Consider the following 14,561-nt stretch of genomic DNA (forward strand, 5'->3'; position numbering starts at 1 on the left):
GCGGCCTCTACAGGCCGCCAGAGCAGAATGCAAGAGGAAAATGGTTGTTTACATCTATCTATCTATCTATCTATCTATCTATCTATCTATCTATCTATCTATCTATCTATCTATCTATCTATCTATCGTTCTATCTATCTATCTATCTATCTATCTATCTATCTATCTATCGTTCTATCTATCTATATATCTATCTATCTATCTATCTATCTATCTATCTATCTATCTATCTATCTATCTATCTATCTATCTATCTAGTTGAAAAAAAAAAAGCATATGCTGGTTAGGTAGGTTTTGATGCTGGTTTAAGCTGGTGCGCGCTATTTACAGCAGTCCTGTATTATTGCCTGGCGTATAACATTCAGGCTACAGCAAGGTTACAGCAACACTAAAATATACTGTAAAATATTCCAGAGAAGTCAAAATGCCTAGTTTGGACTGTTTAATATTAGGATTTTGTCTAAAAACTCCCACCACGGCCGCGCCCTGCAACATCAAGCCCCGCCTCCCAAGAAAAAATATGTTCCCGCGGCTATGATCAGAATCCATTCAACTAAAAGAGCTTGAGCAGTTGAAGTGGCAGACTTATTGGTTAAAAAAATTATGAAAATTATTAAATCATTATACATTTTAACCTACAAATGTATTTTTTTTTATTGTGTTATGTTTTTGGTTTTTATTTTGTTAGTTAGATGTATTTAAGAATATTTATTTTCTGACAGTTCAATGTAAACTATTGCCATCGTCTTAACATGAACATATATATTTTTTTTGCATATTGCTATTTATATATATATATATATATATACATTTTTTTTTTTTTAATAGTTCTTCTGTGGTATTCAATTCTATCAAGGATAGATCATCTCCTGTACCCTGACTGGTAGTCTTCGCATCGCTTAGCTGCTTATTTGCAAATATATTCTAATTATTTTTGTGGTCAACAATCTCACAAGAAGCTGTCTTTGACACCATCTGTCACCCACCGAGCGATGCCTCACTATTGGTCTGTCACTGTCAGTGCAAGAATCTAAAGCAGCGTCTTGCTATGGTAAGAGTGCTTTCAGGTGAGTGATGGGTCAGTGAGTGTGTCACACCACCTGACGCAGTGGGTCATTCCCATAGATATGGTGTGATATGACGGCACTCACCAACCTACACTAGTATCCACTGCCATTGAAGACAGCAAACCCAAGAGAAGTTGACTAAAGAGGCCAATTCATCACCCACTGAGCTTTGTAATAAGAGAAGTTGCGATGCAAAGACTACCAAGTCTCTGAGTTGTTGGCCAGTAGGCAGTTAATTATTTGTAATATAACTGTGCAGCTGTATTTGGTTACTGAATGGCATTTTTGAATAAATAATTTGAGTCAATGATTCAGTGGTTCATTCATAAAGACCGGTACTAGCTTCATTCTTGAACGAATCAGCCATCTGAACGAATTGTTTGAAGGCATAACTCAATGACTCCATTGTAGAAGGATGTAAAAACATAGTGCAGACTTACTACACAGTAGAGATGACATGATATAACAAAATATGGGCACAAAACAGCTTGATATCTCTCCAAATGAAAGTGGTATCACGCTCATATACTACTGTAATTTGAAGCTCATTCACAAAATAGTTCTACAATAAATTCTCCTATTGTACCTTCAACTGATATTCCATGTAAATTAATTGTTAAAATAAATCAAAAATGTCTCTGTTTCTGAGATCTATAAAGCTTTTTTTAGTTTTTTTGGACCCAAATGTGACCCTGGACTACAAAACCAGTCATAAGGGTTAATTTATTGAAATTGAGATACATCATCTGAAAAGTTGAATAAATAAGCTTTCCATTAATGTATGGTTTGTTAGAATAGGATCATATTTGGCCAAGACACAACTATTTGAAAATATTAAATCTGAGGGTGAAAAAAATCTAAATATTGCGAAAATCTCCTTTAAAGTTGCCGAAATGAAGTTAGCAATGCATATTACTAATTAAAAATTACGTTTTTATATATTTATGGGAGAAAATTTACAAAATATCTGCATGGAACATGATCTTTACTTAATATCCTAATGATTTTTGGCATCAAAGAAAAATCTACAATTTTGACCCATACAATGTATTTTTGACTATTGCTACAAATATGCCTGTGTGACTTATGACTGGTTTTGTGGTCTAGGGTCACATTTATGTCTGCAGGGCCTGATAAGCTTGAACCATTTTATTTAAAGTTAGCAGCTGACTTTATTGCTGAACCATTGACTTATTTAATCTTTCTATTTCCCATTGTGAAAATCTATCCTACTGACATCAACTGCTTTTATTGCTGGGTAAACTTAAGTTAAATAAGCCTATATGTGACCCTGGATCACAAAACCAGTCTTAAGTCGCTGGGGTATATTTGTAGCAATAGCCAAAAATACATTGTATGGGTCAAAATTATTGATTTTTCTTTTATGTCAAAAATCATTAGGAAATTAAGTAAAGATCATGTTCCATGAAGATTTTTTGTAAAATTCCTACTGTAAATCTTTCCAAATGTAATTTTTGATTAGTAATATGCATTGTTAAGAACTTAATTTGGACAACTTTAAAGGTGATTTTCTCAGTATTTTGATTTTTTTGTACCCTAAGATTTCAGATTTTCAAATAGACGTATCTCGGCCAAATATTGTCCTATCGTAACAAACCAAACATCAATAGAAAGCTTATTTATTGAGCTTTCATATGATGTATACATCTCAGTTTTGTAAAATTTAACCTTATGACTGGTTTTGTGGTCCAGGGTCACATATGTGCTAATACTTAAATACTGATCTTTAAGTTACCTTTAAGTTTCGCTAGATGGCAGCATTTAACAACAGTAGGCAGTAGTTGTTCTTAATGAATGTGTTTTGAGTTCGGCTCACCTGCCTGTAATTTAGAGATAAGAGTTTAATTACAGGACGAATAAAAGGATCAAGGTGGGGTCTGACATTTGGCATACTTCAAATAAAATGAATCTCGTCGTATTAAATGTCAAATTCATTTATAGGCCTAGATGTTAACATTCAACTTTGTTGTTTAAACAGGGGTTTCAGATCTTTTATAACATCTATATATGGATAAATATAGAAAGATATAAAGAGAAGGATCTATTTTAAGTGATAAGTGTTCTCAGGAGGACATGTAAGCCTATATTTTACATAAAGGTCAGGTAGGCAAGCTGCTACATACACTCTTAAAAATAAAGTGCCTTAAAAGGTTCTTTTAAAAGCGATAAAATAACTATTTTTGGTTCTACAGAGAACCATTCAGCCAAAGGTTCTTTAAAGAACCATCTTTCTTACCTTTTTTATAATCTGAAGAACCTTCTTTCACCACAAGTGAAACAGAAAGGTTCTTCAGATATTAAAGGTTATCGCTGGTTTGTTAAATGTTTGTATATTTTTTTCACCTACCTTGTTTCTGGCCACTGCAGCATCTGCGCTTGTAACCGTAGTAACTGAAAATTAATCCAAGCCCTGCCCCCTTTACGTTACGTCATTTAATTGACAGGAGGATGCGGCGCGTTTTCACTATGCTCAATACACACGCACACTGATGCTTCCACACAAAACCGGACAGCATTTCATCCTCTACACATTTTCTGTTCGTGCGCATACAAGTTTTTATTTTTCACTGAGGGTGCGAGTGTTTTTTTTTTTTTTTTTTTTTTTTTCAGAAACCGACAGAAATTAACCCTGTATTATTTCGTACGAAAGCCTGGAAAATCAAAAAAAATATTTTTAATATTAGCTACTGAAAATTCTTCTGTTGCTCTTATATGTAGGAGCGATGGATTTTGTTCTCGTTGCCAGCGTTAAGTAAGCCTTTGCCAAAAAGCCAAATATTATTTTGGGAGATGGGCAGCACTGCAATGGATCCTAAGAAGAAAGATGAGAAGAAAAATTCAAGGAAAAGGAGATCGCTTCGGATAAACATGCCTGTAAGTTCACATCTGACTATACTCATGTTCTTCTCAGATACAAAGCCAAAAGTTGTGGATATGGACTGGAACATGATACAAACAATAAAATGTCAATCATTTTTATTTCATATTCACAATGACATAGGGAAATGACCTGCATATTGATTTGCCTTTTATTTCAGAAGGTTGTTTTATCAAGAAGGCAAACAAAGGTGTTTTTGTCTTGTGTTCATTGAGTATTTTAATATTTAAACAGGCGATGTTTGCAAAAATGTAACATTTTAAGATCCTGCAAAATGAATTTATTACATTTATCATTATTATTACTGCTGTCAAAAAGTTTTACATGTGTGTACTGTCTATATTTACATGTATATATAAATTCACAAACATATTGTATATATATATGTAGAATATTTATACATTGCCATTCAAAAAATTGGGTAAAAGTTTTTTTTAAAAAGGTCTCTTATGCTCATCAAGGCTGCATTTATTTGATCAAAAATAAATAGTAATATTGCGAAATGTTATTACAATATAAAATAATGGTTACTGTTTTAATAGACTTTAAAATATAATTTATTCCTGTGATCATCAGCTATTACTCCAGTCCTGAGTGTCACATGATCCTTCAGAAATCATTTTAATATGCTGATTTATTATTAGAATTATCAATGTTGGAAACAGTTGTGCTGCCAAATATTTTTTTGGAACCTGTGATTCTTTTTTCAGGATTCTTTGATTTATAAAAAGTTTAAAAGAACAGCATATTCTAAATATAGATCTTTTTCTAACAATATAAATCTTTGCTAACACTTTTTTCTTAATTTAACACATCTTTGTTAAAATAAAGGTATTCATTTCTTTCAGAAAAAGAAAATTTACTGACCCTAAACTTTTGAATAGTAGTGTATATTGTTTAAAAATGCTTTATATTTTAAATAAATGCTGCTCTTTTTAACTTTAAATTAAGCAGCACAACTGTTTCCAACATTGATAAATTAGCATATTAAAATGATTTTTGAAGGATCATGTGACTTAAGTAATGATGCTAAAAATTGAGCTTTGGTTACAGGAATCAATTCTATTTTAATGTATATAAAATACTTTTTTCTGTATTTGTTGATCGAATAAGTGCAGCCTTCATAAGAACAAGAATCTTCTTTAAAAAACATAAAAAATCCCAAACCTTTGAACAGCCATATATATATATATATATATATATATATATATATATATTTTATTTTTTTATTTTTTTTTAATTATACAAAAATATCAATATGTATTACATATATTTTTAAAATATATTCATGTGTGTGTATATTTATATTTATATATATGTATATAGGTATAAACATACACAGAACACATAAACACTATCTTTTATTTTGGATGTGATTAATCGCGATTAATCAACTTGGCAAAACTATTATTATTACTGTAAAAAAAGTTGTTTCAACTTAAAAAAAGTAAGTGTTCGTGCTGCCTTAAAATGTGAAATGTAAAGTTGTACTACATGACAACTTGAATATTTGAGTTGAGTAAACCTATAATTTTAAGGCAGCACAAACACTTACTTATTAAAGTTAAAACAACTTTTTTACAGTGATACTATTATTACTATTAGCTAAACATAAAAGGTTTGCATATGTATATGAGCTAAATGTTTACGTTTTCAAGAGAATTAACGTTAGCACTTTCTAATTCTTATCTTCTCACAGATCTTCTCTAATTCTAATAAGCATCATTCTATTCAAATCAACCACCTCCTCACATAATGAATATGTTTTGACCAGGTGTGGACCATATTTCAATTGGCCACACCTGAATGAGTTGAACATGGAGTCTGTCATCATCTCTAATGGCTTAAAGAACCACAGATGACAGTCAGTTAATGTGTGGTGTTCACAAAAACACAAAGATGTTTTTTTTTTTTTAACTAATAAAGATTATAGAGTGAGAGTGACAGACGTGGCAGATAGTATAACATAAGAAGTAAATATAATTATTAGATTAAAAAGAAATCTCTGTGCAATAAGCAGTGGTTTGGTTCAGCCTGCTCAAGCTATAATGAATCCATAAGTCTCCGTTTCTTTCAGTGCTGCATGGAGCCACTGAGTAATCACCTGCTAATTAGATGTTTACTGTCATTATCAGATCTGTGTCATTACTGAGTAATCCTATGAATATATAAACAAAATTTATCAGGTTCTGATTAGACATGCAAGGATAATTTGTTACATCATGGCATTTTTGCCAGTTTCCTGACATTTTAACAGGGGTATGTGAAATATGTGTGAGGGTAAACAATCTTGAGCCATAGAGATGAACACTTTGAAAATGTCCACTGAAAAAAACTCCTTACTAGCTTTTTTAAACAGAATGCATGAATGCCGTTTTTAATGTTTTATGAATCTTGTATCGAGAATTAATATGAAAGTCAGGGTTGGAACTCATAAAATGTCCAAAATGAACTCTTGTCATATTGACATTTGACATTTATGGCCATTCAAGCTTGAATCTGTAAACTATTAGGGTATTTAACCACATTTACTGCTCTTATAATGTTATAAATAAATAACTAAACTAAAGATCACAAATCCAGCATTGTTACTATGTATACACACAGTTTTAATGTAATCAACCCGGATGAACCCGCATGCACTTTTGTGTACATATTAGGTTCAGTGATTTCCCTAAATTTTGAATTCACACAAAAATAGACACAAGTATATCTTTCGGAATGCTTTTTGAAGTGTAATTTGGTTATTTGTGTTTAGTTGCCAGTGGCAGCTGTCTAAACTTTAATGGGGTAAAATGAGATTCTTGCAATGTTGTGCAGACTTTTGAAAGAGAAGTGTGCATAATTGTATTAAATGTGCACTTGTACTGTACTTATTAATTCTTTGATATTATTAATGAAATAAAAGACCACTTAAGTGTACTTAAGTGTACTGCAGAATCTCTAAATGTCATTTATTTTACCAAAATAAGAGGGATCATACAAAATGCATGTTATTTTTTATTTAGTACTTACCTGAATAACATATTTCACATAAAAAAGGTTTACATATAGTCCACAAGAGAAAATAATAGTGATAATGACCCTGTTCAAAAGTTTACATACACTTGATTCTTGATGTTGTTACCTGAATGATCCACAGCTGTGTTTTTTTTTTTTTTTTAATGATAGTTGTTCATGAGCCCCTTGTTTGTCCTGAACAGTTAAACTGCCTGCTGTTATTCAGAAAAATCCTTCAGGTTCCACAAATTCTTTGGTTTTTCAGCATTTTTATGTATTTGAACCCTTTCCAGCAATGACTGTGTGATTTTGAGATCCATCTTTTCACACTCAGGACAACTGAGGGACTCATATGCAACTATTACAGAAGGTTGAAATGCTCACTGATGCTTCAAAAGGAAAAAAATGCATTAAGAGCTAGGGGTGAAAACTTTTGAAACGGATTGATGATTTGTACATTTTTCTTAATTTTCATTTTTTTAATTTAGTACTGTCCTTCAGATGCAACAGACAATACTTACATGTTTCCCAGAAGACAAAATAAGTTAAATTTACCCTGATCTTCATACTGTTCAAAAGTTTTCACCCCTGGCTATTAATGCATCGCGTTTGCTTCTGAAGCATTAGTGAGCATTTGAACCTTGGTGTCACACCAAGTTATAAAAATATTGAAAAAATAAGCAGTGTTCTCTGCTCACAAGTGCTGGGGGCGTGTCCACCATCGGCAATGAAACCACACCCACTTGTGGGACCGCTGCCGACTCGCTCAACTGGCAAATTTTTTTTGTTTTCAAAAACAAAATCTGCAAAAATGCTACTCAAAAACTAGCCTAAAACTAGCCCTTTTGATGTCGGATCGCGTACGTCATTGAGACATGATTTCAGGCCGGCTAAAAAAAATCCTGAACACAAAAATGGTCAAAAACTGTTTAAAACTCCACATTTCAGTAACTACCCTGTTAAAAAAACCAGCATATGCTGGTTAAGTAGGTTTTGATGCTGGGATGCTGGTTTTAGCTGGTGCTTTGCTGGTCCTTAGCTGGTCATGTTGCTGGTTAAGGACCAGCATAAACCAGCAAAGGACCAGCTTACACCAGCATCCCAGCATCAAAACCTACCTAACCAGCATATGCTGTTTTTTTCAAGTAACTGCATAGTTAAAGGAGTAGTTCACTTTCAGAACAAAAATTTACAGATAATACTCACCCCCTTGTCATCCAAGATGTTCATGTCTTTCTTTCTTTAGTCGTAAAGAAATGGTGTTTTTTGAGAAAAACATTTCAGGCTTTCTCTCCATGTAATGGACTTCTATGGTGCCCCGCATTTGAACTTCCAAAATGCAGTTTAAATGCAGCTTCAAAGGGCTCTAAATGATCCCAGAAGAGGAAGAAGGGTCTTATCTAGCGGAAATATTGATTATTTTCTAAAAAAATTTACACTTATATACTTCTTAATCTCAAACGCTCGTCTTGCCGAGCAAGACAAGACAAGCATTTGAGGTTAAAAAGTATCTAAATTGTAATTTTTTTTATAAATTAACCCATCGTTTTGCTAGATGAGACCCTTCTTTCCTTGGCTGTTATCGTTTAGACCCCTTTGAATCTGCAGTTTGGAAGTTCAAACTTGGGGGCACCATAGAAGTCCATTATATGGAGAGAAAGCCTGAAATGTTTTCCTCAAAAAACACCATTTCCTTACAACTGAAGAAAGAAAGACATGAACATCTTGGATGACAAGGGGGTGAGTACATTATCTGTACATTTTTACATTTACATTTTTACAATACATTTTTTTTACATTTATAATGTGTTCAGAAACTTTTGTATTCATGATCCTTTGCTGTACTTCCAGAGTTTGCTGCAGGTAAAAATTAGTGTTTTTTGGAAAAGTCAAGTCTTAGATATAACACTTTAATTGATCTGTACACAACCTGCACTCTGTAAACACAACCAAAAGTATAACATATGCTGTTACATTGTGTCTTTTGTGACTCATGTCAACAGTGAGAAGATGCTGAATGGTTTACCTTGGACATGCCTGATGCAATTTTATGTTGTTTGTCACGTTTCAAAACAGTGTTGTTTTCGTCAACGATGACGATGATGAAATCATTTCGTTGACGCAACTTTTTTTCATGACGATAACGAGACGATGACGAGATAAGAATGGCTCGTTGATGACTAAAACATGACGAGACATGTGTGAGTTTTCGTTGACGAGACGAGAATAGACGAAAATGTTAGTGGGTGGTCCGTCAGACGTTTAAAATGCACGACATTTCTGCTTATTGTGCATGCCAATTAAAACCTATGAAGTATCTGCCGCTATGGCAAGCCGTTTTAGCATTAAATACTCTTTGCCATACTAGTAGGCTATGGCAAGCTGTTTAGCATTCTATCCTTGTTTGGTTACGCCCACCACCTGGCGTGCAGCGCACAACGTGCTCAACATGTCACATTGTTGTCACTCAGACAGACAGACGATTAACCATGATGGCGGCAGTTTGCACATTATTTCAAATATATGTCTTATGTCTAAAACCATTCCTTCATTATTGTAATTATTGGTGAAAATAGTCGATCCCGAAGCTCACATTGTGTTGAACTATAGATCTGCTATTTTCACAACTTATAAGTGACACTACCCAACAGCAAAATACTTACTGACCTACATTAATTTGTTAAAAGACTACTTTTCCCCCTTTTTTTGACTAAAACTAGACTAAAACCTTTATGACTTTTCGTCGACTAAAATTGGACTAAAACTATCACATATAGAAGTGACTAAAATGTGACTAAAACTAATAAGCATTTTAGTCCAAAAGACTAAGACTAAGACTAAATCTAAGATGGTTGTCAAAAACAACACTGTTTCAAAATGATTTGCGGAACCCCGCCAGGCTGAATCTCTCCTTCAGTCATTACCTGCACTGTATTTTTCTCTGTTTATCCATACACAAACAGACAGAGCTGCAAGCCATCTTGTTACCTTCCTGTATTTAAGTTGATTTGGGTATAAACACACAAATCCCCAGACCTGCCCCACTGACCTCCATGTTAGTGAAGGGAGGTGCTGTATCATCCCAGTGAGTTATGACTGTCCTCGCTGCTTGGTGTAACCCTGCACTCATCTAATGGGATTTCCGAATGCTCACATCTCGATGCACAGCTGTAACTGTGAATCTGAGGGGGTGTTATTTATTTGATCACTCTCCAGTGCTTGTTCGCAGAGGTAATATTTTGTACTGATCTCTAGCCTGAAAATATGGGCTTGTAATCGGGTCTCGGGCTCCAAGGATATGGAGGCGGGGTGCCTTGAGCTCCCCGTCTACAGGACAGATGGCTTTTCTACTTTGGCTGTGGTCCTTCTTTCCCAGATAAGGAAACTGACTTGGATTTGTAAGGGGGACTGCGTGGTTTTATTGTTGATTGGTTTGTACGTTGGGAGATGAACTTCATTAGATCATGCTGTTGAAATCAAACACAGTTGATTCTTATGTCTTATACAAGTTTTGTGAAAGATTTGAAGGACTCATGGGTTTGATTTTTTCTTGGCTTTTGCTCACATTTCTATCAGTCGGGAGTGGAACTGCTGTCTCAGGCTTTGAAAGTCAATCCTGTTACCATGGATATGACTGACCTGTTGTGAGACAAGAGAAGATTTGCATGTTGAGGAGCAACATGAGTCAGGCTGTAATGGATGGTTGTAATGAAGGAGACACATGGAAAGGATGTTAAAAGCAATTAGCTAGTTTTGGATTTTAAATTGTGAGAAAAAAATTCAGTTATTAAATTGATTAAATGCTTCATAATTATCAGTTTTATTCAGCTTTGTTACTATTTTTGGTGTGTTTTGTGTAATGTAATGTTTTTTAGTTTGATGTGAAGCTGGTGTATTGAAATGACAGTATTTATTATTAAGGATGTACTGATATTAATATTCTGATATTCTGAGAATTATGTTCAAGTTATGGCCAATATTATTTTATACAATTTTCTCTAAATACGCTACCATTCAAAAGTTTTTGAACAGTACGATTTTTAATGTTTTTTAAAGTCTCTTCTGCTCACCAAGCCTGCATTTTGATGTTTGATCCAAAGTACAGAAAAACTGTAAAATGTTGAAATATTTCACTGTTTAAAATAAATGTTTTCTATTTGAATATATTTTAAAATGTAATTTATTCCTGTGATCAAAGCTACATTTTCAGCATTATTACTCCTGTCTTCAGTGTCACATGATCAGAAATCATTCTAATATGGTGATTTGCTGGTCAAGTTTATTCTTATTATTATTACCAGTATTTAAAAAACGGTTACATTTTAAATTTTTCAGGATTCTTTGATGAATAGAAAGATCAAAAGATCAGCATTTATCTATAATCCCAAATTATTGGGAAAGAAATGATAGAGATTCATATTTTTATACAGCAAGGATGCCTTAAATTGATCAAAAGTTATAAAGACATTTATAATGTTACAAAGATTTCTATTTCAGACAAACGCTTTTCTTCTGATCTATTTATTAAAGAAACCTAAAAAATATACTCTGTTTTAACATAATAATAACAATAATAAATGTTTTTTGTTTGTTTACAGCAAATCAGAATATCAGAATTATTTCTATAAGGATCCTGTAATGCTGTAATAATGCGAAAAATTCCGCTTTGAAATCACAGGAATAAATTACATTTTAAAATATATTCAAATATTTAAAATATATATATAAAAAAAATCATAATTTTACTGTTTTTGCTGTACTTTGGGTCAAATAAATACAGACTTGGTGAGCAGAAGAGAGTTTAAAAACGTTAAAAATCTTTTGACTTACAATGATACATTTTTTACATTTTATTCATAGCTTTGTTACATACATGTTTTAGTATATATGTGACCCTGGACCACAAAACCAGTCTTAAGTCGCTGGGGTATATTTGTAGCAATAGCCAAAAATACATTGCATGGGTCAAAATTTTAGATTTTTCTTTTATGCCAAAAATCATTAAGAAATTAAGTAAAGATCATGTTCCATGAAGATTTTTTGTAAAATTCCTACTGTAAACATATCAAAATGTAATTTTTGATTTGTAATATGCATTGTTAAGAACCTAATTTGGACAACTTTAAAGGTGATTTTCTCAGTCTTTTTGATTTTTTTGCACCCTCAGATTTCTGATTTCAAATAGATGTATCTCAGCCAAATATTGTCCTATCCTAACAAACCATACATTAATAGAAAGCTTATTTATTCAGCTTTCATATGATGTATAAATCTCAGTTTTGACAAATTTAACCTTATGACTGGTTTTGTGGTCCAGGGTCACATATTTGTTTTACCTGTGAAATCTGTCATTTTAAATGGGACAAGCATCACAATATTATATATTTTAATATTTGCTAAAATTACATTTGATAGGGCAATTAAATAGTGCAAATGTCATTACTTGACCTTTATTTGACATTTTCAGTTTCTCAGCCATCTTCCACTCTACTTTCAATGTCATCAACCATAGAAAAACCTTTACCACTAAGTTGACCACTAATGCTTAAAATTAGTATCGATTTCATTAAAGTATCGATTTCATTAAGTAAATGGATGTAAGAAAAATGCATTAGGAAACTTTCACTAACAGCAGTGCTTTTTAATGTGTGACCGTTTACAGTAATGCTCTGTGTAGTGAGTAACAGGTCCGGCTAGCAAGGGTTTTAAACTGCATGGTACAGATCACACTAATACATCTTAAACATATGGAGTGACCACTAACAATCACGTCCTCTGTGTAGCTACAATAGCGGATTGTGTAATGAGGATGAAGTAAATGCACTTCAGTGACTCTGGGGTTAGTGCAGTGTTTAAAATGTCACTGTGTCGCATTTACAGATTTTAGTGAGCTTTAGGTTACTGCCAAAGTGAGTTTAGGTAGTGGTTGGTATATAGGCGAGAATCTAGGAAACAGCAGCAAAATGGATGAAGATTTGAAGAACCTCGGTGTAAGTTTGCAAATTGCTGTACTTAAAAATGACTTATTTCATAGAACAAACGCTTGGAAGTTTCTTGCAAATCATTGTCTAGTGTTCAACACTGCAAGTCTGTTGTGAGGTTAAGTAATACCTGATTTAATCTGTGCATTACAGGTTTCACATACATTCGCACAGACCGGGAAAAAAATTGCAGGGCGGTCACATGAGATCATGTTACTTTAAAAACCGGTTTAAATGACAGAAGCCGTGTCGGTGTTTTTAGTTGTCATTGCATAGCGGCGATGAAATGTGTTGTCTGAAAGAAATAGGGATGAAGCTACATTGACTAATGTTGATACAAGTTTGTGGATTTTTGAGAAGGAGGACAGTGGAGACGTTGTGGATCTGCTGTGAGTTCTTCCAAAATTGTAATCTTGTATTACTGGCTGCGCTTGTGGTTTTGCACAGGTTAGATTGATCACCCACCGAGTGTCCATCTGTCTTATGCGATGTGCTTCTGTTAAACTGTTTAAACTGTTTATACCCCTTCCTCTCTGTCTGTTATTTGTATAATTCCTTATGATTTTTGAGTACTGTGGAGTTGAACCTTTGATCTGTAGAAGAAAGCAACAGTAAATTGGCCGTTATGGTATTTTTATGCTTTGAATTAGAGGTGCCACAGTCGTGGAAGTGATTTTTAATGAGCTCAATCATTCTGTTTGTTTGTTCTCCGCAGGATTTGAGCTCCTTCGCCATGCCGTTCCTGGAAGGAGATGGAACCGGGGAACATGCGAACAAGGACGGGTGCAAGGTAACACACACCAAACACACACAAGGCAATGCCAACAGTAAAAACGGCTTTGTTTAGATCGCTTAAAAAAATACAAATTCTGCCATTAATTACTCACCCTCCTGTCGTTCCAAAACCCATAAGTCCTTTGTTTATCTTCAGTGCACAAATTAAGATATTTTTGATGAAATCTAAACTTTCTGACCTTGCATAGATGCAACTGTGACACGTTTAAGGTCCAGAAATGTAGTAAGGACATCGTTAAAATAGTCCACGTGACATCAGTGGTTTAACTGTTATGTTATGAAGCTACGAGAATACTTTTTGTGTGCAAAGAAAACAAAAATAACGGCTTAAGTAAATTAAATATTAAAGGTTGTATCAGCGATTTCTAGCCTGAAACATAAAGTGTCAAATTCAGCTGACCTTTCATCACGATCCGCTCACTGCCTGCCCCATAAATTGTCTGTGAAAAAAACGCGTCTCTCTGGTCAGCCTAGGGTCCGAGATATGCCAAAAAAACAATCGGCACTACTAACCTTTCCACAGATAATCAAACAGTGTTCCAACCAATCAGCGTCAGGGGTTTGGTGTTGTGGACTTTCGCTCCGCCTCCCTCACATCCCTGCACCAGCAGGAAAGTCCACAACACCAAACCCCTGACGCTGATTGGTTGGAACACTGTTTGATTATCTGTGGAAAGGTTGGTAGTGCCGATTGTTTTTTTGGCATATCTCGGACCCTAGGTTGACCAGAGAGACGTGTTTTTTTCACAGACAATTTATGGGGCAGGCAGCGAGCAGATCGTGAAGAAAGGTCAGCTGAATTTGACACTTTATGTTTCA

The 14,561-nt window shown here is 34.0% G+C and overlaps 1 protein-coding gene across 2 annotated transcripts in view; it reads right to left on the reverse strand.

Moving 5' to 3' along the window:
• Positions 1–14,561, reverse strand: part of prkag2a (protein kinase, AMP-activated, gamma 2 non-catalytic subunit a) — a 234,895-nt gene that overhangs the window by 142,242 nt on the left and 78,092 nt on the right. The window lies entirely within an intron of this gene.

Source organism: Garra rufa, chromosome 24, assembly GCF_049309525.1.
Source record: "Garra rufa chromosome 24, GarRuf1.0, whole genome shotgun sequence".
Classification (NCBI taxonomy): Eukaryota; Metazoa; Chordata; class Actinopteri; order Cypriniformes; family Cyprinidae; genus Garra; species Garra rufa.